Raw genomic sequence first — 27,175 nt, 5'->3', positions numbered from 1 at the left:
CACTGGATTTGGCCCCTGGTAATCCCTCTGATTAGGCCAAGCCAAGTTACTCACACTTAAGCCCTTTTCCCAGGATCAGACCTGTTGCAATTGTCACTTCTGCAGAAGAATTTCTAGTTGTGTTTGAATTCTAATGCTCCAATAAAAAGGAGAGTTTATGAACCTTTAAAAACTGTAATCTTTCCTGCACTGGGTATGGACATGCTTCATGTTTGCGATATGGGTGGAGGTAAGATTTATGATGTCTTCAAACTGTATGCTTGCCTGCTTTTAAGTGTCTGGGTTTCTAAGAGATGCAGGACACGACGCCCCCCCCACGCTGCCGTCCCTCAGCAACCCTCACAGCTTGTCTCAGCTGCTGGAAGTGTCCCATCTCGCCCCATCCACCTGCTGTAGATGCACAGAAAAATTTCTTCCAAGGTTCAAAGGGGTGGAAGAGAAAGACTACCTAATTCAAAGCAGCAGACAGGTCAGTCAACGAATAGTGGCTGGAACCCAACATCCTCGGGTTCCAACTTGTGGTGCTCCAAGGCGGGTGCAAGCAGCACCTTCACACCCACCATGTACCAGCACCCCACCTTCCCCTCCAGCCAACAGACTGCTGTCAGGCACGGGGCTTTCTCTAATGCTCTCCACGACCGAGAAGCAACCTTGGCTTCCAAATACCTTACACCATCCCCACCCTTGAGAAAGGCATCCTCCTCCACCTCGTCACGCCACCTCTTTACATTCAGAGCACACTTAACTCCTCGTTATTTCTATACACCATTCCTGTATGCACCTCTACCAGGTGTCCTGTTCCAAGGGATGGCCCAGAAGGACCGAAGTGCCCGCACCAGGTCCCAAAACACTTGGCCAGGCTGTCGGGATTTTACTAGGCTCCACATGTGACTGCAGTATCAGTTCGCTGGACAAGGGGCTTAGAGCCCAGAACACGCAGGTGCCCGCCAGCGTCTGCCTGCGTCATAGGCAGATACCAGCATCATGCGGACTGCAGGACGGTCACAAGCACGGGGCACGGGACTGGCAGAGGTGACACAGCCCTTCAGCTCCCTGGTAGTGAAAGGCCAGCCTTGCCTCTCCGCTGAGCACTTAAAGGTCTGAACCTGAAAAGCAGAGCAAGAAAGGACCACACATAATGCGAAACCTCAAGATTCACAGAGCTCTTTTCTCGGGGAACTACAAATATTTGTAGTGCTTTATCCAATATGCCTCCGTGTTTGCCCAATGCCTAAAGACAGATGAATAGGTCATGTACACTTAAGATATAAAGATTTCATAAGACTTCAGCCGAAGCACCAGTGAGGCACTGTTGCCACACTGAAACAATCCAGCATCATCAGGCACATGGGGACCCAGACTGCCAGCATCACGGCAAGCTCCCGTGCCCATTTGGTTACCATCCCCTTGCCAGCCCAGGGATGGATGTTCAGATCACACGCACCAGTTTGTCCATGCCAATGACCACTGCCCCCACAGCCCACAGGAAGCCACCCCAGGTGGCTGAGCCAGCATGGGCGAGGCAATTGCCGGAGTCAAGCGCTGGTGCTTCCAGGGGGTGAGGTTTGCAGCAAGCACCTCCAGAGCCTCCTCCAAAGCCTCCCCAAGTGCCAGATCACAGGGCATTCCCGAGTTCTTTGCACTGATGGGTGACAGAACAGGTTGTGACCCTCACGGTTAAGTTTGTCCAGAAGCACCCCAGAGCCGGTTCCATATCTCCACGCAGGAAGGCAATCCATCACCACCAACAAAATCTGCTCCCTCTACATGCTCTTTTTCTCCAAGAAACTCTCCTGACTGATCCCAGTAGCTCAATTACAGAGCTCGGGCTCCCTCTTGCCCACAGCCTGTTTTCCATCATGTGTTAAAAGGGCAAGTAATGCAGAAACAAATCTGCACTAAAGGTGAGGTAGCTTCCCCCACCCTGCAAGGCTGAAGGAAAGCCACTCTGGCTTGCTGGAGAGGGCTCGGCACAGCAGAATGCCTCCTCCAGCCCCAGCCACATCGCTCTCCCACACCAACAGCCACCCACCTCAGCCCCAAAACAGGCAGGTGAGGCCAGCACTGGCTGAGCCATGGCCGAGAACCATGTGCCACCACCCCATGGGGAAGCCCACGCTGGGAGATGGCCATCACTCCAAAGCAACACCATTACAGAGTTTTGAACTGCCTCTCTGTTCTGGACACGTTGGGCGTCCCCAAAACTGCCCAACAGCATCACACCCGGCACCAGGACTGGGTAACGTGCCCAATCCACCTAGGGCACCTGCCAGAGACTGTCACAGCAGCCCCGTTCAGCAGCTCTTCCCCCGCTCCTGCAAGATCTCCCCAGCCACGCAGGCAGCAGCCATGATTGCCAATTCAGAGACACTAACTGACCGCGAAAATAAAGAACAAGACCACTGCTAGGAACCACTGCCCAACCTTTTGCTTTTGCCTCCAAATCCCACTCTCTTGGTTTGAGAAAATAACAAGCTCACCCTTAAGGCCTGCTCTTTCTCCCCCACCCCAATAAACTTGTTCTTCCCAGATAGAAACCCACCACCCCGGGCAACCCAACTGCCAGATACGTGCAGAAAGCAGAGCACCCTCAAGCCAAGGCAAATGGCAGCAGTAAGCAAAACAGCATGGGACTTATCTTCTAAGTCAAAAGCTTGAGCACAGGGACTCTGACATACTGAGTTTTGGGACAAGCGATTTCCTCCCCGAGCTGGAGATGCCACAGCCGGTATTCAAGGACCAGGGGTGAGGAGCTGCAAACCAGAGCAGGCACCTAGAAGGGCTCAAGGAGGGAACAGAAGAGCCACACCTCCACTCCTGCTCCTCCAGAAATGCTGGTCTGCTGGATGGTGACCATGGTGAAGCCCCAGCCAGTCCCGGCACTGGGAGATAAGGAGCTGGAAACAGCGCGTCCAAAGCTTCCCACCGGCAGCAGAGCAGGGGGCTGCTGGGAGCTGGGCCAGCAACACAGACCCAGGAGGGCAGGACTGGATCTGAATGCAGAGCCACCCGTGGGTCCCTACGGCTTGCGAGCACTCAGGAAAAGGAAGCTGGGGGGTAGGGGCAGAAAACAGCCATTCTTGGAAGATTTGGCTTCAGCTGAAGCCAGCCTCACAAGGTCAATGCTCTGGCAGGGACTGGGAAACTTCTGAGACGATGTCTGCTATTTTAATTTTAAAATGTTGCTGGAATGGCCCGAACGGCTAGTCCAGCACTACCCCCAGCAGAGGGGGAAGTTAGTGTGCTGCGCCCCAGACCAGTCCTAAACCAGCCCCTCGCTCCCCTGACTTTGGCACACCAGCGCAGGAGCTCGCTGTGAGTGGAAACGCCAGCTTTTGTGCAAAGGTCACTCGATTTCCCCCCAAGCGGCTTCGATCCTCTTCTGGCTTGGTAAACCAAACAGGAGCGCGACCTGCTTGTGGCTCACCTGGGCATTGCACCAGGGAAAATTACACGGCAAAAGACGACCGGCCAGAAAAGATGAAGCTATGTTCAAAACCCAAATTACCACTTCCAAAACAAAGCAAAACACCCCTAAAACTCACGCCAAGATGATATAAGGCACTGTCTTCCCCTAACCGTCTGGGTCCTGCCGCAGCCCTCCCCTTGGAGGGGGCACCAGCAGCAGAGACAGCCCCCCCAGTGCACACCCACACCATGGGGACCAGCTGAGCTTTACCACGGTTGTGGTTCCGGGTGTATTTAGCACATTTTTTATCGTATTATGTATTTTTGCCCAATTCATTTCACTACAAAGGGAGAAGAGCTGGAAAGATACACTTAAATTGCAGAAGCAGGAGTGGTTAAGAAAAGAAAAGATCAAAGGTCCATCATTTAAAATTAATTAATTCAAACCTGAACTATTAACATAAATTAAAAATTCAAACCACATACAGGGCTACATTTCTTTCCAAGTAATTTTCAAGAACCTCTAGCGTTGCAAGATAAGTTAATCACACATTCCATTAATTTGCAGCATGCACAGCGGAGGTTAACCTCCACTTAATTAGAACTAATTTTAATTTTTCTGGAATAGGGTAAGCACACTTTATAAGAAATCCCTTTGACATTATACCTCAAAGGGAGGGAACAGTAGCTCTTTATGCCGCCTCTTCCCCTCTCCCTACACACACCATCGCCCTCTGCCCCTCCTGCAGCCTCAGCTGGAAGAGCAGAGGCATTTCACGGGGGACCACGGCCGCCGAGGAAGCGGTGGCAATAGAGAGAAGAAAGCAGATGATCTCGCTTCCGCAGCATTCCTGCCAAGGGGAACGGAGAGGCACACGGACACCAAACGCACGCCAGAGCTGTCGGAGAAAGGGTCACAGAGAGCTGATGGGCCAGACGGACATTGTGCCCTGGTTTGCCTGGGCAGTAATGCAGGAAATCCAGCGGCGAACCGTGCTGGAGTTGCGACACGTGTGCAAGACATGACAGTTAGAGAGGCAGCGATGTGGAAAGGACCAGCCTTTGGACAGCCCTTCCCCAGCAGCCTGTGCAGCGGGGTGAAATCTCGCTGCCCTCTTCCCTCCCACCTGATGAGGCTTCAAGCCAAACCTGCATCTGCTGGAGCTGCTGCGGCTCTTGGGGTGGCCAGGTCCGGTTGCAGCACGACTCCTCGGCTATTTACACACACGTCCTTCCAGACCCGCCATTCACCCTTTTCAGCAGCTCGATGACACCAGAGCACATGGCTGCCTGGCCCCTGTTAAATACCCACCACACCAGCTTCGCCGCCAAGTCCTCACCCACTGAACCAGCCCGGGCTGGGAGCCAAGGACCTGACTCGGAGCCTGGGAAGGCTTCCGGCGCCTTTGTGTGCCGCCAGCTTTGCCACCAGGCGTGCTCGGGCCTTCCCCGGCGTCCTGCCATCAGCTCTGCCTCTTCCCCAGCCTGGCCCCGTTTCCAAAACAGTTTCATGCACACTTTGGTTTAATCTATCCAAAAAAAAACCAACAAAAAAACAAATCATGCTACAGGGTGGCCTCCAGCTCAATTAACCCAAATCGATGCAAACCATAATTCAAAGCGAATTAAAGACATCCACCCTAATTTTTTTTACATTTGTCTAAACTAGTTTAAAGACTTAAATCCGCATCCTGTTTGGAGCTCCTCCACAAGCAGAAGGTTTTGCTGCAGGGTTGCAGGGGGCTGCAATTCCACTGTCCTGAACCAATGCCACTCCCTGGAGCCCCCTGGTCCAGCAAAGCGAGTGTCCCTGGGAGCTGCAGGGCACCCACTTCTGCCCTCCCCCGGGGGTTAATGCCAGCCACGCTGCGCCTGCCTGCAATCACATCCCTGTCGCTAGCTCAGCCTGCGTTCCCAGTGCTCACACCCTGCAGAGGGCAAGGACCGGCTCTCGGAGACACGGAGTTCCTTCTCTGGTGACAGCTGTGTTAAACACTGACCTCCTGGTGTGCGGGGCAGCTCGGCCACTATGCGGTGCCAGCCTGGGGCCGATGCCCTGCACACCCAAGACAGAAGTGCCCATTTACCTTCTTCACTACCTTTAACCTGAACTTCTCGTCCCATCACCACCACCACCATCATCTCCTGCCACCACCAGGCCAAGTAAACTAGTGACTTCATCGCGTCTTCCTTCACCTAAATTGTCTCAGGAGACCCCACTGCTGCTTTCCAGTGGGCGCAGCATCCTCTGAGCGCAGCTGTGCGGCCCCCACTTCCTTCCTCTCCACAGACCTCTGGTTTGCGTCCACCGCTCCAAGCCCGGCACGGTTTTAACCTCAACCTCTCCTTCACTAATATGGGTTCCACAGCGATGCCTGCATGCTTTGGGCCAAGGAAAAGCAGTAAGTGACCAGTACACCTCCCTGGGGTCCTCCACTCCAGTGCTTCCACACACAGCAAGCAGCTTCCAGGGGCTCTTCAGGGTCATTGGGACTGATCAAGACGGGAGCTGAGCAGCCCTGGGGAGTACAGGCAGGGCAGAAACCATCACCAGCCCAGGCTCAAGACCAAGGACAGGCAGCTTCACCATTGCTGCTCTCCGCTCCAGGATCAGAAACTTCCCAAAGCATCAGGCAGAGGCGCATTTGCACCCAAGCCCCCTTGTCCACAGCACCCAACAAACATGGGATGGCATCAGCACACCAGGGTGGCAAAGCATGGACAGCTGGGGAGGGAAAACACCTGCAATATCTGCAAAAACCCTGGAATATTTTGGAAAGAGGTACTCTGAATCCTTCCGTTGCATTTTCTGTGAAGCATAGCTAAAAAGGTGCTTGAAATAATTTCATTTCAAGCTCTTCGAAGGACCAAATTGCCCAGCCTGCTCCAGTAGAAGTTTCTAGGCAGAGAGCCACCCCCCAGCACCATCCCCAACAAGCAGGATGGTTCCTGAGGCTTCTTCTGACTGTGGCCAGGGCTCAGCAAGGACAATTAAAGCAAATATATTCTGAACAAAATTAGCCCTTTGCTTTCAGGCTCATCTGGTAGCTTTTACCAGGCTGGCTTTCCCAGCCCAAAGCTAATCCATCAATGAAAGCATCACCACTGATTTCGAGGAGCTTTGGCTCAGCGCATGAATTTTAACGTACATCTGCCCCCTCGCGCAGGCCAACACTGCAGGCCCAAACTGATCTTCAGACGGAGCTTTTATCCTCAAAACGCTCCCCCTCCCCGAGTTGCAGCCAGGCTGCTCGTTGAGCCAGCACGTTTCACTCTCGAGAAGATGCATTCCCACATCTCCCTGTTGTTTAACATTGCGACGCCGCCATTGGTTTGGGAGCTGCGGGCAGGGGCATCGCGGGCACCCAGAGGCCGGGCTGAGCATGCTGGGCGCCACAGGAACAGCCAGGCGAGCAACATGCACCCAGGATGCTCCTTAAGAGTGGAAGGGTGACAATTTCAATCACCCCAATACAAGATGGCCCGCAGACCACAGCACCACACACAGTGTGCGTTGCTTTTTTTTTTTAATTTTTAGGTTTTATAAGCTTTAACGGCTCTATTTTCCCTTTAATTGATGCAATTGTTTTTGACCCTGCTCCTGGAGCCATGTTGCTATGGTTACCCTGCACAAGCCTCAGCCAGTGAGGTGTATTTTTAGAATTGCCAAAATCCACGTCTCTAACAGAGCTTTTCTGCACAGAGCTCTCCTTGTTCCGTGACACAGGAATTAAGGGCATTCAATGGAATTAAAACGTGGGAAATTCAAAACCGCTTAAAGGAGTGGCCCATGGTGCAGCCGGAGCACGGCACGAGCCCCCACGCCCCAGGAGGGAGCAGGGGGATGTGGCTTCCCCCCACCTCCTGGAGGCAGGTCCAGGGCACGGCTGAGGCCACGGCCTCACGAGGACCACAGGACATGGTAGCACAGCTGAGATGACCAAGTGCTGCAATGGGTGGACATGGGGTCTGTGGGACAGTGAGGAGAAAGAGTCACTTAGAGCACATGGGCTGTGCCTCAGGACAGCCAATGAGCCGGTCAAGAGCTTAAGTCGCAGGGTGGGGGGACAGATCAACACGGGCAACATTGTGGTGAGCGTCTGCCACAGGCCACCTGATTAGGACAAAGTAGATGAGACCTTCAGACAACCAGAAGAAGCCTCATGTTCACTGATCCCAGTCCTCAGAGGGGACTTGAGCAACCCCAATATCTGCTAGAGGAATACCACAACAGGGCTCAAGCAAGCCAGGTGGTTTCTGGTGCACTGATGACAGATTCCTGGCACAGGAGAGCGAGAGGTCAATGTGAGGAGACACTCTGCTGGGCCTAGTACTTACAAACAAGGAAGAACTCATCAAGCGTGAAGGTCATGAACAGCCTTGGCTGCAGTGGCCATGAGATGGTGGAGTTCAGGATCCCAAGAGGGGTGAACAGGACAACTAGCCTGCAGACCACAGCCCTGGTCTCAGGAGAGCAAACACTGGCCTGTTCGGGGGCCTGCTTGGAGGAATCCCATGGGACGCAGTCCTGGGGAGAACAGTGGTGCAGGATACCCAGTTGGTTGTCATGGATCACGTCCTCCAAGCTCAAGAACGATCCGTCTCCACTTCCTGGAAACAAAGCAGAAGTGGCAGGGGGCCTGCACAGATGAGCAAGGAGCTCCTCACTTATCTCAGACATTAAAAAGAAGTACACAAGCAGTGGGAGCAAGGGCAGGTGACCCAGGAGGAATATCAAGACACCAAGTCTGTCACAGAGCGTTGTGCTGCCATTCAGAAGAAACTTGATAGGCTGGAGAAACGGGCCAACAGGGATCTCAAAGTTCATCAAGGAGAAACATCAAGTCCTGCAGCTGCCCCTTCCTTGCCCCACACCAGTTCTTCTGAGCCCAGGGACTAGACCACCAAAACCACCACCTTACAACAGCAGTATGCAGCTTTCTGTCTGTTCAGTGTCTTGAATTGATTCACCACCAGAGGAGAACCACAGCAAAAGCATGGGAAAGAGCAGGAGGGCTACCACAGGTGGCAGCTCAGCCATCACAGCCTCAGTGTTTACCAGGAGCTTTCACAACACAGACAAGCAGCAGCGGCGGAGCAGGTCCACGGAGCAGTCAAATCTCCAAAGCTGGATTTGCAACCTACAGACATGGCATCAAGACACAAACTTGTATTCAAGTATTTCCTACCACTGGTTCTTATTTAGGGAAGAGTCCGTTAGATCACCTCCAACACCCCACGGAGGTGGGGGGGTTACTGATGGAGCAGTAGACCTGGCAAGCCCCCTGCGTACTCTGGACAAATGATGCTTCACCGTTTATGGCCAGTTAGACGGGAAAACCCAAAGGTGCTGAGATCGCAGCCTGCAAACCGCCTCCATTCCGATACACCTGGCACCTCTCCAAAAGAGAGACACTACCCGCCATCGGGTCCTTCAATTTCAGGGGAAAAAATACATCTGAACAGAGCCCGAAGGAAATACTAGGAAGGAAATGGAAAGTAAAGCAAGAATTAACAATATTTTAGCTGAAGTCAGCAAGTGGATTAAGGAGAGGGAAAGCTGGGGGCTCCAGCTTGAACTTGTCCTTTTGCAGAAAGTCTCTCACAGGAAAGGACAACTTCAGCATAAGCTGCTGAGCTGTGCATGCTCAAAGGGCCTGAGCCAGGCTCCTGCGAGGACCCATCAAGGAGAACCAGGAGCACAACAAAATGAAGGCCACAGTCCTGGCAAGAGCCGTTCCCCGCGCTGACTCCACGCTGCTGCAGCTCTGCTCTCCCTCCACCCTGCTCCAGGGGAGCTGCCAGGCAGACGCTGGAGAACAACCACTCACTTCCAGCTCGTGTGGGATGGTCAAGTTCAGCCTGAATTTTGATCAAAAGCTACACCCTGACTCAGTTTATGGGTCTACTGAGAGAAACTGAGGGCACGGCAGGTCCTGTGCTCCTGCAGCCCACCCCCCACTCCCCTCAGCAAGGCACACAAGAAGGTGCCTGCTGCTGCCCATCATCACAGCTCTTCTCTTGCCACGCGGCAACTGGATGCGCAATGCACACAGATGACCCTCTTCTGCACACGATGCCTAGCACACCTCCACCACACCCTTAAGGAAAAGCGCGGACCACTGACAACCCTTTCTCCTGAGCCAAGTCACCACCGCAGTGCGAGGTGAGCAGCGGCTCTCAGTGCTCCGTCCTCTCGAGCTGCACTCAGCCCACCTCACCCATCCCAACTGCCACAGTTGCCTTTTCAGAGAACACACCGCTGACATCAGAAAAAAACAAAACAAAACAAAACTGAAGAAAAGATAATAGAGGTGCAAATACCTAGGAGGACATTTTACGTTTTAGAGAGCGGATGTATTTGACAGCCCCTGGGGTCTTGACAATTTACACAGACTAAAGAAAGGAAGAGTTCGGAGAGACACCTAGCATGCTGCATGTCAAATGGATCAGAGAAACGAAGACAGCAGCAGCAGAGTCCAAAGATGTTCCTGCTGCTAATGCTTCTCTGAACACCCCTAGGGACAGCGCTTTACAGAGGAGCCATGCTACGGGACCACGCTTGTTCCTGGCTGAAGCTGGCTTCTGCCAGCATCACTCCAGGGGCACTGTGCATCTGGAAAGATGCCTTCCCAAAATAATCTGCACAATCCATTTCAGAGACGGAGTAGTCTGCCAGCAGCTATATTCATGCTGTCCCATCTCTTTCATAAGGACATGAGTAATTACTGAGCACTCTAGCTACTAAAACTGATTAGAGAAAAACAAACTAATTTTCTTACAAGGCAATGATCTGACCTCGTTAACGATGTGAGTAACTCACTAACAATATTTTTCTCTTACACAGTGATGTCTTTCATTAGATCTCAAGCTGTTTCATAAAGAGCTCAGTACATTCCTATAAACCCATTTTGCATAGGAGGAAACCCAAGTCAGCATCCGCATATCCAGAGCACTGTTCCCTGGAAGCAATCTGCATCCGATGCTGTAAGAGAGCATGAAGAAACACCACCCGGTCCAGCCAGAAACAATAGCCCAAGGTGCCGGCGTGCTGAGCAGCCTTGTACCTCTTCAAAGCAGGCACCGGGACAAGCAGGTACACCCCAGCCAAGGCAGGTCCCTGCCAGACCTGCACAGCAGGTTTCCTTCTCCTTAAGGACAAACCCAAGTCTCAACTCTTCTTTTTAATGAGGAGAACAACTTTGGACATCCAGACCTACTGTAAAACCTCACAGCAGTTAGAGATTTTGCCATTCTGTGACATTTCACAGCATGGTTATTAACCCCAAGAAACACTCCGCTGAAGCGACCAGGAGCTCAACAGAGGTCTCGCACGCCTCCCTTCTTTTAATAGCCATCAGCCACAAAATAAACCTACCAGCTGCCCTCAAGTCAGTCCCCACCTACATGTGGGACCAGCACATCAGCAAGGATCCTTCCTAATTACTTCCGTGAAGAGCCACCTCTACAGATAATGTTTTCCCCCTTTGTGAGTATTAGTGTACTTAGCACGGCCATCTCACTTCCCGACAGCGTAAAGTGCAGACCCCGCTGGGAGTCCTAAACAGAGGGACACCCGTGTTTGCTCTGCACGTAGCAGCTCCGGGGCCTGGGGAACGAGCCACCACAGCAAGGGCGTCTCTTCTGGCGCCTGGGAAGAAGAAGATACGGTCTGTCAGGTTTTGAGGATGAAGCAGCGGGAAGACCCCTTGAATGAGGCTGGGACATGGATCCTGCGGCTCAGCAGGGAGAGGGGCTGGGACCCCAGTGAGTAGCAGCAGGCAGACTGGGAAGCAGGCTGCAGCACAGGGGGGTGGGGGTTAAACGCTCCTCGCTCAGCATCACCTGCAGCCAGTGCCTGATTTAATCCACCCAGCATCACCCAGCCATCTCCTCACAAGGATGTGTACCACCACCCACCAGACAGTCCCAACACAGCTCCCACTTCAAGGCCAAGCCAAGGTTTTCCTCTGTGTTTGCAACAGTAGGGACAAAAAGACCTGAAGATACTGCTGCCACGTAAGGCACACAGACTCCCACCGCCCCTTCCCTCCGCCCTGCAGGCAAAAGCCTCCCAGCACTCGCTAATGACTAATTAACCAGGTCCTACAGCTCTGCCCTCAGGGACCTGGGAAAAACAGTTCTCCCCGTCTCAGAGATGAAGAAAAACCTCCACAAAAGGAGGAGATGACTCTGTGGTCCCCACAGGCTACAGGCATGCCTGGAGCTCGGTCACTCCAGGGAGATCGCTGGCCACCTGCAAACACACCTGGCACTGCAGGGTCACATCTGCTGTGAAGTTAGGGGGATTTGTTGTGTGCACACGCCTTACAATCCCCAACCAAGCCTGACAGACGGGCTAATAAGCACTACTGATACACTCAGCTTAAGACCCAAATAATGCGTTTAAGGAAGAGACCAGTCCCATTTCCCCTCTGTATGCTACTGTTGGAAAGAGACGCTTTTGCACCAAAACAGCAGAAAAAAGAAGAGGTCCGATCTAAGAAGCTCAAAGCTCAGTGTGCTGGTTTTGGCTGGGACAGTTAATTTTCTTCATAGTGGCTACGGTTTGGATTTCTGCTGAAAACAGTGTAGATAACACAGGGATGTTTCTGTTACTGCTGAGCAGCGCTTACACAGAGTCAAGGCCTTTTCTGCTCCTCACCAGGGCCAGGGGGCGGGAGAAGTTAGGAGGGGACACAGCCAGGACAGCTGACCCAACTGGCCAAAGGGACGTTCCATGCCATATGACACCACGCTCAGCATATAAAGCTGGGGGAAGAAGGAGGAAGCAGGGGGGACGTTCAGAATTACAGCCTTTGTCTTCCCAAGTAACCATTACATGTGATAGAGCCCAGCTTTGCTGGAGGTGGCTGACCGTCTACCTGCCGAAGGGAAGTAGTGAACAAACTCCTTGGTTTGCTTTGCTTGCACACGCAGCTTTTGTTTCGCCTGTTAAACTATCTTTATGTCAAGCCGTGAGCATTCTCACTTTTACTTTTCCAATTTTCTTCCCCATCCCACTGCGAGGAGGGAGAGTGAGAGAGCAGCTGCGTGGGGCTTAGTTGCCAGTTCGGGTTAAACCACAACACACAGCCAGAGGGCAACTGCCCCCCTTCCACTTTACTGACACATCACTATACAATATACAGCAAAGGGGAACTTGCAAGTGAAAGCAGCAGAACATCTGAGGGACTTCTGGGGTCTCTTGTCCATATGGGCACATTCTTAGCACTCTACAAAACACTACATGCAGACGTCTGGTGCAGACTCTCACCACCTGCAGGCTCACACTCGTGGGCAGTGTCACTTCAGATGCCCCGAGAGGCCAAGTCGTCCTCTAACACAGCTGAGTCTGCAGCACCACACGAACGCCAAGCACCTTGAGGTGCTGTTGTCCCCAGATACCTCCTGTAAACGAAAACAGAATGAGAACTGAGTTTTATACTGCATCCATTACATCACACATCCCCAAAACCAGCAGGGCACTGGCACCACAGCGACTTGCAGGCTCACACGGGGTGTCGTTCATCTGGGTGCTCTGTAACCCACGGCAGCTGCAGGCGGAGCAGGGACAAGCCCTTAGGAGGGCAGGCAGGTTGCTGCCTCTCATCTGGGAGAGGGCTTACGAACGCTAACCCAGAACAGGGACAGCATACACACTACACCCCCAGGAAGCCAGAGGAACAGTAAGGGAAAAGATGACAACTCAGTGACAGCTACACCGACGAGCCCACAGTAATGCTGCATGGGCCAGAACGCTTTTCAGCCCAGCGGGACCAGAGCCCTATGCCAATCGCCACTGCCAGGGGTCCGGCATCAGAGGACCCCCCGGGACCAAGGGGTCCAAGCAGTCCTTAAGCCTCCATCATTTTAGCACTTCATTTTTCCCCTCAAGTTACTCTTCGGTGACAGCCAAAACACTTCTTTAAGTCTGGAAGCCCTTGTGCCGTGGTGTCTCTCTGGGAGCTTCCCAGCCATCAGAAGAAAACAACTCTACATTCTCCCCGTTCCCCTTTTCAACTCCACTGTCAGGTGGATACAGACTCTCTGAAGCAGAGGGTCTCAGCCGGGGACCCAAGCCTTAGCTCACACTACATGAGCTCTGATACATGTTAATAAAAAAATGATCATGTTGGTCATTCTGCTTCAGAGCTAGAACTCACCGTTTCCTGGCATGGAAAACTACATTTCCTACATGTAGCTAATGCATGAAAAACTTTCCAAGGTCAAAAAAATGAAGCCATCAATTTATCACAAAAACTTCCTATTAAAGCTTTTGAAAGCCTGGGCTCTCTAGTGCAAATGCTCTACCTAGAACAGGTTGTTCCAGAGCCGCTCACCCAGGGCTGCCAGCACCCACAGGCTACTCTCAGCATCGTCACTGCAGCCCGATGGGGCTGCACACGTCTGGTACCACCAGCCATCGCTGCGCAAGGGGACCCAAGCACAAGACCACCGGTGGTACAATCCCCCTTGCCCATGCAGGCGGTCTTGGCAAAGCAGACCCTCATTCCCCAGAGAGGGGAGATCTGTGCTCTTGCACTGCCCTTCCTACGGGCACCATCCCGGAGTGAGGTCACTTGACCAGCCGCATCCTTGTCCCCTGCTCTCAGTGACAACACGTGGCTGAGCAAAGCATGGTTTGGACGGCATCAGAGCACCCAGCCGCACTGCCAAGCCTTCCTTCAGGGAGGGAAAGGAGCAGCAAGGGAGTCCGATGGCCCCAGCTGCAAGGTCCTTCTCCCATCCTGCCCGGCAGCCGAAGGGGAGCAGAGGCCACCGTAACTGGTTCCACCCAAGCAACAGCACCCAGCCCACCCTGTAACTCTGCCCAGGGCAATTCAGTGCCACTGAAACGGCACTGCTGTCCCCCAGCTCTGCATTCATCCTCCAGCTAGGTGGCCTGTCTCCTCTCATCTTTTTGCATCCCCAGAAAAACAAGCAGTGCCCTGGCTCTCAGCGGGAGGGCATGACTTGGCCCATGTGCTCTCATTCTGACCCAATGAGACACAGATAACTGTGTGGTTTTGAGACAACTGCATAAACAGGGAGAGGTTCCAGCAGCATTTGCTGAGCAGACAGGCACAGGGATGCAGGAATGCGGCCCCAGGGCAGCAGGTCATGATGATGCCCAGGGACAGGACCTGCAGGGGCTGGCACTCGTCCCTCCCCGCTCCAAGGCCTGCAGCCCCCAGTAAACAGGCTGTGGCATTTTTACACAGCCTCAGCAGGACACAGCATCACTAAATGACCACAAAGATGTCATTTAACATGTCAACGTTAAAGCAGGGAGAGATGAAACGAGTCAGAAGGGAGAGGCAAGAACAGCCTGGAGAGGATGCAGGCTGTGAGGAGGAGAAACTCCACCCCAAGCTGAGCACAGCCCTGGCCCTCGCTGCCGCAGACATCGAGCTCAGCCCGGGGCTGGCGAAGCAGCCAACACACATTTCTCCTTTTGGGAGAGACACAGGCCTCCACAAGCAGTGGCTGCGGCAGATGGAGAGCAGCCAGGCACTGCCAGTGGTCCACCAATGCACAGTCCGGTGCCCTCGCCAGCTCTCGCCACTGGGAGCCAGGACGGATGGGGCTCTTGGTTATGCTTTGGCTCCACTCCCTGCCACAAGCGACATCCCCTGCAGTTGTACTTCCAAGTGCTGCCCGGGTTTCCCCAGCCACACTGCTGCTGGCTCTGGACACACGGTCCCTTCCACTGCTCAGAGGGGAATGGAGTGGAGTGGTGTGGGCTACCAGCCCCTCCCTCTGCCCAGGCTCCACACTGCTGCGCTCCAGTTCCCAACGCCAACGATGCTGCAAAGTGGAGAGCAGTAGACGAGAATTACTGTGGCGGAGCTCTGTGCAAATGACAATCGTTTGCCCTCTTAAAAAATTAAATCCTTAAAGCTAACAAGAAGAGTGTTTGCTCTCAAGTTATAACCCACTGGAGATAAAGGGCTGATAATTAAAAGACCCATTGCCATAATCACTGCGACACTGAGGGCATCTCGCCTCTTTCTAACCACTGTTTTAATTATCCTGTAGGAGCACGCAATATATTGTCACCAAGTTCTCACCCAGAATAACATCAAAAGCTCAACTTGCTCCCCACTAACATCACAGCAGATGTCACTGAGACAGTCGTGACAGATAGCTCCTTGCACTGCACAGGGCAGGACGTGCCTCAGCCCAAAAGAAGCTGTTCTCCAGGAAGAGACACCAAGATTCCATCATTTTCCTTGCAGAGGCTTTGGCTCTTCTGCAGCATGGATCAACCTCACCAAAAGCATTTGCCATCCCTACGCCTCCAGCCCCTCTCTCTGCACTGGGGAAGACCATCCGAGACTGACAGAGCTCCCACATGCAGACATGAATGGACTGCAGGTGCGCTGGCTCTGGGAGGCACTTGAACGGTTGTTGTTAGCATCAAAATAGATGTGGATTTTTGCTTAGCAGAAGGGGAGAAGGAAGGGCATAAGCTAATTCATGCAACTATTATGAGGAATATCAAGTTTTCCTAACTTTATATGAGATGAGCAACTTTAAAAATACATCAACCAAAACGACCTTTGGTGGGGTGAAAGCTGCAAAGGTCAACTTTCAGGTCCCAGGGTCAGGCTGGGCTGGGAAATTTCACACCTAACAGCACTACCTTTTAGGGAAGAAAAGCAGCTACTCAGTAAGTTCTAAACTCTTCAAAATGCAGGACAACTTCCAGGGACCACATGGGAGTTCTCAGTACCACAATTAATTCAGGCAAGTAACGCAAAACAGCCGCACCCCGGAGGATGATACCATCAGGGGAAGCCCGGCTTTGAGACGCACAAAGCAACTTTCCCTGGTTTTAATTATTTCTAGGGTTACTCTTTGACAGGTAAAATATTTACAATAAAGAAGGAAGACAAATAGCTCCCTCCCTATTTTACTGCTCTAATTGAGAGCAAGAAAAGGTACCTGTAGGGGAAAGACAGCAAGGACAAGGAAGCTGCTCCTCCACACCACGCTTCACATCCCCTTTGGAAGGGCACTGCGCAGGAAAGCTAAGCACGAGACAGACACAAACCACTTGCACACTTTCCACCATGACAAACATGCATCCATCCATCCAACCCAAGGACCAGCCCCAGGTCGCTCATCCCCACGTTTAAGCATCCTGCTAACTCCTGGCCTAAAGGAATCCACATCCAGGACTCACCTCCTCAGCCTTTCTTCTTTAAAAAGACACACAACTTCTTGTTCACGTTCAAGAAGAAGCTTTTCAAGGAGCCCATCTAGAAATACTGTGTTCTTAGGAGAGCCATTTCTGCTGGTTCGGCTGGCTGAATTTCAGTGCCACCTATTTGAGAACTTTCGTTTGTTTCCCCCATTCTCAGACAAACCTGAGGAAATCCAGCTTTCAGCAGCAGGAGAGGAAAATAACGTCCAGGGGCGTGAGGCAGAGCTCAGAGCTGCTCCACACCGTTATGACCCGAAGCTGCAGGAGCCAGGGCTCCGTCTCTCCCCAGGATATCAGGCAGGGGAGAAAACAGCCCACTGCTAGCAAACCAAACACGGCACCGTCACTCCCTGGATCTCACATTATATCCTTGAAACAAAAGGAAAAAAAAGCTCTAGCGATGGAATTAACCTGCCACATGAGGAAATCTCAGAGCGCAAAGCAATGCGCCGGGATTACTGCAGGACCCGCTGAACGCACCCTTCAAAAGGGCAAATCTCCTCTGAAAGCAACGCAGACCACAGAGACAACGAAATCTGACTGAAAAGTGAAGAACTGGTAACAAAAAAAAAAAAAAAAAGCGCTGGCGGCTGAGCAGCGGCTGCGCCCGCCCCTCACCGCGCTCCCGGGGCGGCACGGCCAGGCAGGCGCTTTTCACGCGAAAGGACTGAAATCGAACAGCAAAACAGCATTGCAAGAGCATGAAGTAATCCCACCCCTGCAGTTAGTGTTTTCCTATCCAATTAGCTACTCCAAGTGTAAGGGGAAAAAAGGGAAGAGAAAAAAAAAAAGAAAGAAAAAGAAAAAAAGCGCGCTGCAAAGCCAGATGTTTTGCAACTCCCGGGCTCCGGCAGCACAGCCCTGCGCTCCCGACAGCCGCGGTGGATGGAACCCGCGTGGAAGTGAGGGGAGAAGGTGGGGGAGAAAGGGAGAAGGTGGGGGAGAGAAGGGAGGGGAGAAGAAAGGAGGGGGGGAGCTCCCCACCCCAGCCCGCTCACTTGCTCCGCCGTCCCTCGGGCCCTTCCCGCGGCGCAGCCGGCCCGCACGCCGGGGGTGCGGCCGAGGAGCCCCGGGCGCGGCCCCGCTACCGCCGGCGGCGGAGGGCAGCGGGCTCCGACCGCGGCCCGGCGGAGGAAGAGGGCGGAGGGGCGGCACCGAGAGCCACCCCCGCCCGCCGGACAGCCCAGCCCGCCCCGCCCCGGGATGCTCGGCCGGCGGGAGGGCCTGGGGGGGACGGGACGGGACGGGCCCGGCCCGCCCGCGGGGTTGCGGGGGCAGCGCGGAGAGCCGCGGGTGAGGCGGTGCGTGCTGCTCCCGAGCCCGGCCGGAGGGATCCTGCCCGGTGGGGGTTGCCGCGGCGCTTACCGAGGCTCAGCCCAGCCGGGAACTCGCTGCTCCGCCGCAGTTCATTTTCTCAGTTTAACAAAACCACTTTGAAATTGCCTCTGGAAGCGCTGCCGGCGAGCACCGCGCAGCCGAGCGAGCCCAGCTTGCCGGCCCGCACCCCAGCGCCAAGGGAAGCGCCGGCAGCCGCCCGCCCCGCAGAGCTCCGCCGCCCGCCCCGGGCCCCCGCTGCCCCCCGGACAGGTGCAGCGAGCGCAGCAGGGGGGGGCAGCACCCCCCGCCCTGCCCGCTCCCCCCACGCCAGGCAGCCTGCCCGGCCTGGATCTTCCTGGGGCATTTTTTAGTTCTTCAGTGGTTACACTTCTGACCTCAAAGTCAGGAGGCAGCTACTACAGCAGCACAACTGGAAAAAGTGAAACACTGTCCTAAACTAGATGCCTTTTGAAACCACACAAAAACACTATGCTGGTAAGCACACAGAGGTAGGATGCTGTGGACCGCAGGCAGGACACACGCTGCCTCGCAAGCTCAGACATGAGGTCTCACATCTGCAGTTTTAATGGCTTGGGGAATCCTCTAGCCCTAAGAGAAGCCAGAGGATCAAAGACCCACAGTGCTTCTCCAGCACTACAAACTCCTCTTTGAGGGCAGTTGCTCTTCCCTATGTTCCCTCAGTCCCCGATGATCGTTTCTCCTCCCCACTTGCCCTGCTTTTCACTGGTGATGCAGCAGGAGCTGATAATGCCTCCCAGCTGCAGGCACCAGCCCCTCTGCCCTGCCCTCAGCCCCACCAGCTGCCTGCATCACCCCCAGACACAGCCCATCCACAACCTGCCACGTTGTGGGTAGGCACCTGCGTGCACCAAGGCACAGGGGAGGACGAGGGGCAGAAAGCTCTGGTGGGTTTGGGTCAGTGCTTTTGTGCACCTCGTGTGCCAGAGCCGCGTGGGGCGGCTCTGCCACCTGCCTCAGTGACAGACAGACCCCTGTCACCACCACTTCCCTGCAGCTGAGTGATGCAGTGCAGCTTTGCTGGATGATGGCAAGCTGCAGCTTGCTCTCGGTTGCTGCCGTGCCACCCCAGACCAATCTACAGTGATGCGAATGGAAGCAGAGTCAGGCCCTTTTCATGCAGCCTCTTCAGCCAGCCCAAAAGTTGGCTCCGTCCAGTCATTGCCCTCGACACCCTCTGCCACAGATGGGACTATCCCAGCATGGCATCCAGCTGCACGGGCACTGCAGGGTGTGGTGGGAACCGTGGAGAGTATCCACACCATGCCTTCCTGGACAAAACAGATGGGTGTTAAGTCCGGAACACGCTATATACACCTCTGTTAAATTCAGACAGGGAACTGCCTGAATTTACCATATTCTTCCTGTTGGTATTTTGTGCACATCCACCTGCCATGCTGCAAGGCCACAGAACATTTAATTCAAGTGAAAAATTTCTAAGAATGCTCAAACAGTGACGATTTGTACAAGCAGCCTCTGCCGTCAGCCTGAGAGGTTTATGTGACTGCCTTTCATTAGCAATGCCCCTAACATCGGGCTTTGCCTGGTGATTTGGAGGTTAAGACTTCTGTGATTTACCAGCCGAGCTGCCCAGAAGCACTCAGAGATAAACTTGCAAATGTGCAGCTCAAGGAGCCTCCTGTGAAACCCTGCGTTAGCATTAACCTCTGGGCTGGGAATAGCAGGGCCTCATCAGTCCATCTCCAAACAGCATCATCCTCACGCTTCACGTTTGGCAAAACACAAGCACACAAAGTAAAACATATTATTCACTATGGGGAAAAATATACTCTAGGACTAAGAAGGAGATACTGCACTGAAAACGTCTGCTGAGAAAGGCAAATACATTTTTCTTTGTATGATTAAACTGAAAAAAACTCATGATAGGCCCACGTCTGGCAGAGGAGCTCTGGTATGAGCTGGGCTCCCAAGCCAAAACGCTCAAGGCATGCTCTGAATAAGGAAGGAAAAACGCTTTCCTTTCTCAATTGAGAGCGCCCTTAATGAAAAGCATCAGAGCCAGGAGAGGGCTCGTGGGGTGGAAGCAGCTCCTGAACGAGGGCTGGGGCTGAGCAGCTGCTCTGCGAGAGGCTGAGCCCGAGCCTGCAAACACAGCGTGGAGTGCGGGTCCTGACCCACATGGCGCCTGTGCAGTTAATAGTCACGGAGGGTGAAGAGAAGGGGTCTGAAATACTTCACACTGGCTGCGTTTCACAGCACTGGACATCCTGCTGCCCGCTTGAAGGGGAGTAAACCGCAGGTGCCATTCCTGTCTGCAGTGGCTCTGGCAAGAGCCTCCCCCAGGCTTTTCCAAGCTGTAGGGTTGGTGTGAGGAGGAGGTGGCCACAAGGGGAATGGCAGCAGGGCACGGCTGCCCAGCCTGGAGCTCCAAAACCAGGATGTCCTCAGACCCAAGAGATGCAGAGGTCTCGGGACAAGTAGAAGGAAATTAGAGAATGCCGGTGGGCTTTTTGGCTTAATTGATTCTATCAATGATGAGTTTGTGGCATCAAATGTTGCTGCTGGCCACTCTACCTTAACAGGGAGCAAAGGCTGCTGCAAAGGCCTGTCACCGTGTCATGAGCAGCCTTCTCCCCCATTGCCCTGTTCCTATTTCAGATCGCTTCTCCACACAGTCACACAATGCGGCTCTTAACCTCTCTTCAGGCAGCTCTAAATCAGCTGTGGAACGGTGGGCTGCCAGAAAAATGAGCTATAATTAATGCTGAAAGTCTCTCACTTTCCTGTTCCCTGTAAGCTTATGAAGACCAATCATTCCTTGATGGCAGGGCAGCCTCACGGACAATAGTCTTCCAGAGTGTGCTGCTTTTTCGGGGTTGAGACACCGGCTATGTTTTAAATCAACAGACAGTGGCTAACACCACTAACTTCAGCACTGACACCTTGTACCCGTGAGGCCAAATTCTGCCCTGGCAGTACAGCTCCAAGAAACTTGGTGCCCAGGCATTCCCGTTTATCGTGCTTCAAACAGAGGCACCACCAACCCCCGCCTGGGGTTGCAGATGAGACAACGACAAAAAAAAACATCCAATTTGATACACCTACTTCACTTCTGGGACAGCTGCTGGGCCTTATATTCTGCTCATCCGTGATTGCACCCTTGTTACAAGGCCTCCTTTGTATGAATGAAGTGATTGTCTATGGTTTGAGACCTTGAGACAAAGCCTTGTCTTACTCCTCTCCCTGTGCAGGCTGCCAGGTCCAGGACTTCAGACACAGCCAATGAGCATGGTTTGTAATGGAGGCAACTCCTAATGAGCTGTCACAAGATGCAGCAATGGGTGGTACTTGCTTTGTGAAGCACTGATCAAAGACCTTTTTTTTTTTTTTTCTGGTTGGAGGGCGTAATTAACAATGATTTCTAAAAAATCAGTTCAGGTTGAGGAAAAATGCCAGGTCTGACAGCTCAAGAGTGTTAAGCTATCTCATGATCTGCAGCACAGATACAGCATAAACTCAACACAGTGTCCCTCCTTCCCAAACAGAAGTGCTTTTCTTCATTTCCCAGTAGCCTGCAACCCATTGCCCAGCCGAGCCTGCCGCGTGGGCTTGCAGGGCTATGGGACCTTCCCTTTGTGGAGCTGGTCCTCTGCAGTGGCCATTCGAGGTTCTCACGCTGACAGACACAGCCCCACTCCTGGAGAGGTCTGGCACGGGGCTGGAGGGGTCCGATCTCAACAACAGCAAGGTGGAGAGTCAGCCCCAAGAACAGGGAGAGTTTGGGAGATTCCTGCCTCAGAGGAAGGAGGAGTGAGAGGGATGAGAGCTGCTGAATCCCCTGCAAGTCTTGAATACAACAAAGTCCAGGCAGTTCTTTGCTCCTGATACTCTGAATTTCTTGCCAGGTCACAGACTTTCAAGTTATGTTCAAGCTACTTGCCCCCACTCGCATTCACTTATGACCCCCCCCAACACCCACATGTTTAATCCCCCCTTTCTGGTCTCCCACGTCACCTTGAGCTGTCCTGCTTAACTCTTCAGACTAATGTAACTCTTCTGCCATGTGAGGACTAGAATGCACAAACAGATCCCTATGAGCTAACAAACCCCAACCACAGGCCGTGCAAAGAGGTTCTGACACACCACTGATACCTCACATGCCTCGCAGGGAGAGGACAGCTTCTGGAGAAGATAACTTCTGGAGAAGGCCAGGTTAGATGGGGCTTTGAGCAAGGTGATCTAGTGGGAGGTGTCCCTGCCCAGGGCAGGAGGTTGGAACTAGATGATCTTTAAGGTCCCTTCCAACCCGAACCATTCTGTGATTCGATGATTCTGTAACAGGCACCTGAATGCAACACACCACGCATCTGTCTTCCTGCCTCAGGCAAAGAGCCACAGCTTTGGGCTGGTTCCCTCTTGCCTTCAGCTCCTGCTAAAGCTGACTTCACCTGACACAGAGAAAATAAAAAGAGGGTTTCCAGCCTCTAATGCCTCTCATCCAGTCCTTCCACGCTCTGGCCCAGTTTGCAGGAGAGCACCCTCTTTTCCCAGCTGATTTAATTGGCAGAGAAACAGCTTCCCAGACAAATCACATCACCACAGTCAGAATTAGCCCCTTATCTGGGGCTTGTGAATTTGAATGGAGGCCATGGCCACTCAAGGGCTCCCTATTGTAAGGCCAGCACTACTTTGTCAGCTCAACCTAGAGATAAAAACTGAAAACAGAGGTGGTAAAGTACAGGCTGAGCTACTGGGGACAGCAGGGGCTTGGAGACCTTCTCAGCCACCCCATTAGCAGTTCTGCACTGATCACAGAATCACAGGGTTGGCAGGGACCTCTGGAGATCACCCAGTCCAACCCCCTGCCAGAGCAGGGTCACCCACAGCAGGTGGCACAGGAACGCGTCCAGGCAGGTTTGGAATGTCTCCAGAGACGGAGACTCCACCACCTCTCTGGGCAGCCTGTACCAGGGCTCTGCCACCCTCACAGCAAAGAAGTTCCTCCTCATGGTTAGGTGGAACTTCCTATGCTCAAGTTTGTGCCCGTTACCCCTTGTCCTGTCACTGGGCACCACTGAAAAGAGCCTGGCCCCATCCTCCTGACACCCACCCTTTCAGTATTTATAAGTGTTGATAAGGTCCCCCCTCAGCTGTCTTTTTTCCAGACTGAAGAGACCCAAATCCCTCAGCCTTTCTTCATAAGAGAGATGTTCCAGTCCCCTAATCATCTTGGCAGCCCTTTGCTGTCCCCTCTCCAGCAGTTCCCTGTCCTTCTTGAACCAGGGAGCCCAGAACTGGACACAGTGCTCCAGGTGTGGCCTCCCCAGGGCAGAGTAGAGGGGCAGGATGACCTCCCTCCACCTGCTGGCTACACTCTTCTTGATGGCACCCAGGATGCCATTGGCCTTCTTGACCACAAGGGCACATTGCTGTGCTGTGCTCCCCTCATAAGAACTGGACCAAGAGCTGGACCTTCCTCATTTAGGTCAAGGCTGGGTTCAGCCCCAGTAAAGATAAGTGACAAATTCACAGGCAATTCACCTTGTGTTTTCACAGCTGGGTGTGACACAGATCCTGTGATGCCTACTGGAATGAGGTATCTGATTTAATATGATCAAAACAAAAATTGTTCAAAGTTGCTATGGTCTTCCACATGTTGTGCACGATCAAATTGCCTGGGGAAACGAGAAGGCTATGAAAGAGTCTATCTATGGCTGGCCCATCTTAAAAAAGCTTACTTGCAAAAGCTATAGCCGCTGATGGCAAGACAGCACCTCTGACGGCTCTTAATCAGTACTTGCTTCAAAGTACAAAGGAGACATGAAGCAACATTTTCATCTGCAGACTGATACGACTCCCTACTAAGAACTAATTACCTCTACTGATGACTGGAGTTTCTGTCTCTTGGTCCACTCAGTGGAGATATTAAAGGAGTGTGAAGCTGTTCGAGAGGTGAGGAATCACAGCTTCGGGCAGATGACATGGTGTAGAAACAACGACCCTTCAAAGATGTTCCAGGTGCCCACCACTAACATTTTTTTCCAGAGATGAGGCATTAAAATGATGATACAGGAAAGGAATTTACATTCCTTTCCCATCAAAAACAGCAGATGGCAACTTTGGTGAATAAATCTGAGAACTGGAGCTGTCTGATAATGCTGACCTTGCCGGCAAGGATGAGAAGTGGAAGGTTATTCTAGCACAGATAGCACCAGTGAATGCAACGATGCGCTCCTAGCAGACATGTGAGCAAGAAACTGCGTGTGAGATATGAGTAGAAATCAGAAGTCCTTCCAGAGATGATATGCACGTGTCTGCACAACTGGAGCACTTCAAAATCGCTTGATATGAAAGATTCTTACTCGGTTTCAGCTGAATGCACTCAGAGAGATAAAAAATTTGGAACTCATTCTAGCTGAGAGTGCCTTGAAAAATTCTGTTTTGTGTCTTAAATCAAGTTCAGGAGTAATGAAAAGGAGATTTCCAGCTCATGGAGACTTGCAGTAAATTTTGAGTTCTAGAAGAGGAAGGTGAAACTTAATAAAGGAAAACAACAAGCTCAATTCTGAGCATGATTGCTGCCTACAGGGAATGGGATGGAGCTCATCAAATGCTCTTACCTGTGCAATAGATGATGCAGTGGCCTGGTGCTGAAAGGTCTTGTTTGGCAGCAAGGACTGGCAGGAAAGATAAAGATTATGTTAATCTGATGTTAGTCTGAATTGATTAATCAGATCTTAGTCTGGCAGTGATGTTTGTAGAAATTTAGATACCTTCCTCCACCCGACGCAGTCTTTTCCATCATTAGCTTTCACATATAGCCTGTCTTAATCAGTTTTGCGCAGAAGACTCTGAGACATGGTGTCAAATGCTCTATTAAAATCTAAATATATTACTGCAACCTCTGCTAGCATCAGTCACCACACCACAGACTCAGAACTGGCATTTCCCTTCTCCTCTGACTCCTAATTATTAACTAAATAGGGAACATAGTAAAAGAGCAATTAGGAAAAGCAATTCATAAAGCCATTGGTTATTGTCCAGACCAGTGGACTCTGACTGTGTGGACCTCTGTTTACATAGATATATGAGGGTCTGGAGGTTTTTCTTTCTCAGTGTGCTCTATTTCAGTAAGCGCTAAAGCAGACTTATTTGTACGGTTGCTGCCAGGTCTCTTCTTTTTTATCCCTGGCATCACATTGTTTTCCAAACCTTTGGACTTTCACCCATTTTAACCTTCTGTGCTACAGGAGCAGGGACCACCCCAACCAAGAGCATGCACGGTTACACCGGGTCCTGCCACCACACAGCAGGCATGGCCTCCGTCAGCAGTCAGCCCAGTGCCTGCACAATAGCCACAATGAGCTGCTGCAGCAGCACCCAGTTTGACCAGTTGCTGGCTCTGGGCAGAGAGGGGGCATGGGGCCATGGTAAACTCTTGTTACGTGCTCCACAGCCTGATGCCCGCAGAGGTGGCAGAGGCAGTGAGGGTGACCAGGCTGAGCCCAGCTGTGCTCTCCCCCACCCCACTGCGCAGACACCTGCCAAACAAGTACAGAAAAGCAACCCTCACTGTCTTGGCCAAAAATATCTTGGGATGGGAAAAGATAGGCCCTGTCAAAATTAGAGGTTTGGTTCTCCTTTCTTCACCTGGAAGGAAGACATCTGGGAATAAATGTAAATGTGTTTGAGTGGGAGGCCTTGCCTCTCTGAGGTACGTATGCCCCGTGTTTGAACTTCCTCTAATAAGTAAAGAGTCAGCGGCATTTTAGCCTTTATCCATGAGTATTACAATAACAGAGAAGGAAATAAATTTGTTGTACGTTTACCAGTAACTCTGAGAGAAATAGGAAAAGATTTGTCTTTGGCCCTTGCTTCTCTCCATCCTCTGTGGGGCTCAGACTCAAACGCGGCATTAGCCAGAGCCTGAGCTCGCTGGTGGCAGAGACTCGGGCTCACGCAGTGGCCAGTGTGGCTGATGTACTCACCACCTTGAGCCTTCATGTTCCCATTTAACCTTCATGAACGTACGAACACCACCACAGGCCAGAGGCTGCTCACTGTGTACTCCGCGTGGGACAGGGAGGTCAGGGTCACAAGCCATATTGACCACACCAAGCCCAGCACCCTGCTTATACCTGCAGCAAACAGCAGCAGCACAGGACACAGTACGCAACCAGACAACATGCAGTCTTATTCCCCTGGCAAACTGTGGGTGAGAGACCTCCCTGAAACCAAGATCTTTGCATTTATTTCCCTATTGGTCTTTTTTTTTTTTCCCATGAGTTTTGCTAATAGCTTCTTTTTTTTCTTTTTTTTTTTTTTTTCCTTTTTAACCCATGCAACCTTTGGCATCTGCAGCCTCCAGTGGCGATGGGTCCAGGGTTCAGCCCCCATCCCTGGGAGCTGCTCTTCCCAGGGAATTAACTGCTAGTGTGCAAACACTCTGAGCAACAAGTGGTTGTGCAAATCTCACAGCAACTCTCTCTAGCAGGGCTGTCTAAGGCTTTCCAGCACAGAAGCATACACTGGGTGAAGAAGCCGTTCACTTTGAGGGAGTTCGGTCTGCTGGGGCTCTCCCAGACCCCAGCTGCAGTGAGTCCCTCCTTTGCCAGTGGCAGTGCTGGTGTAGGAAGGTCTCTCCTGCTGTCAGAAGTGAAGCAGACCACAGGCAATGGTGTCTGGGGAGGTGCGGAACAGTATGGCATTTATGAGAACTCTGATGAGGCATTTCGGAAGCCTGCCCAACACTATCCTGAGCCCCAGTGCATAAATCCTCAGCAGGGGAAGCCTTGGTCTGTGGATGGGTGCTCTTTGTCCCACAGGAGCCCTCATCTCCTCCTTTTCACAAGAGCCCATGCTGTGAGAAGGTCAGGGGAAAAAAGGATGGACTCCTCAGGTTTCCATTTGGCTGCATTTTCCCAGACTGTAAATCAGCTAGTGAAAGGGCAAAATAGCCCCAAAGATCTTAGCGATACGGGGACTTGCTACAAACAACTGGACAAGCCCCTTTCCTTGTCTGACAGCTCCGAGGGACATTGCTTGCATTTGGTGTGAACCAGGACCTCAGCTTGGGTTCAGGATTTTGAAGATGTGCTAATGTGATCATCTTTAACACATTCACTCCCCAAGCAGGGGATTAATCCACTGCTTCCCCTGTGGCATACAAACTGCTGGCCTGGTTTTACGGGGACCTGCATGTGTTAAATACATCATTTTCTGCTGGGACATGGGAGG

General features: G+C 52.4%; 1 protein-coding gene across 2 annotated transcripts in view; it reads right to left on the bottom strand.

The window, feature by feature from the left end:
- Positions 1–17,637, bottom strand: part of LOC134519808 (ankyrin repeat and fibronectin type-III domain-containing protein 1-like) — a 262,952-nt gene extending 245,315 nt beyond the window's left edge. Inside the window, exon 1 of one of the 2 annotated variants that reach the window (XM_063344461.1) lies at positions 17,620–17,637. The gene's annotated coding sequence lies outside the window, so the exon portion shown is untranslated. Of the gene's footprint in view, positions 1–16,600; positions 16,619–17,619 lie in introns of those variants that run through there. The other variant, XM_063344462.1, reaches the window with a different exon arrangement.
- Positions 17,638–27,175: the final 9,538 nt, after the last annotated feature.

The sequence above is a fragment of the Chroicocephalus ridibundus genome, chromosome 8 (genome assembly GCF_963924245.1).
Source record: "Chroicocephalus ridibundus chromosome 8, bChrRid1.1, whole genome shotgun sequence".
In the NCBI taxonomy this organism is placed as follows: domain Eukaryota; kingdom Metazoa; phylum Chordata; class Aves; order Charadriiformes; family Laridae; genus Chroicocephalus; species Chroicocephalus ridibundus.
The sequence above is the reverse complement of the archived record's forward strand: the minus strand, read 5'-3'. Positions and strand labels throughout refer to the sequence as shown.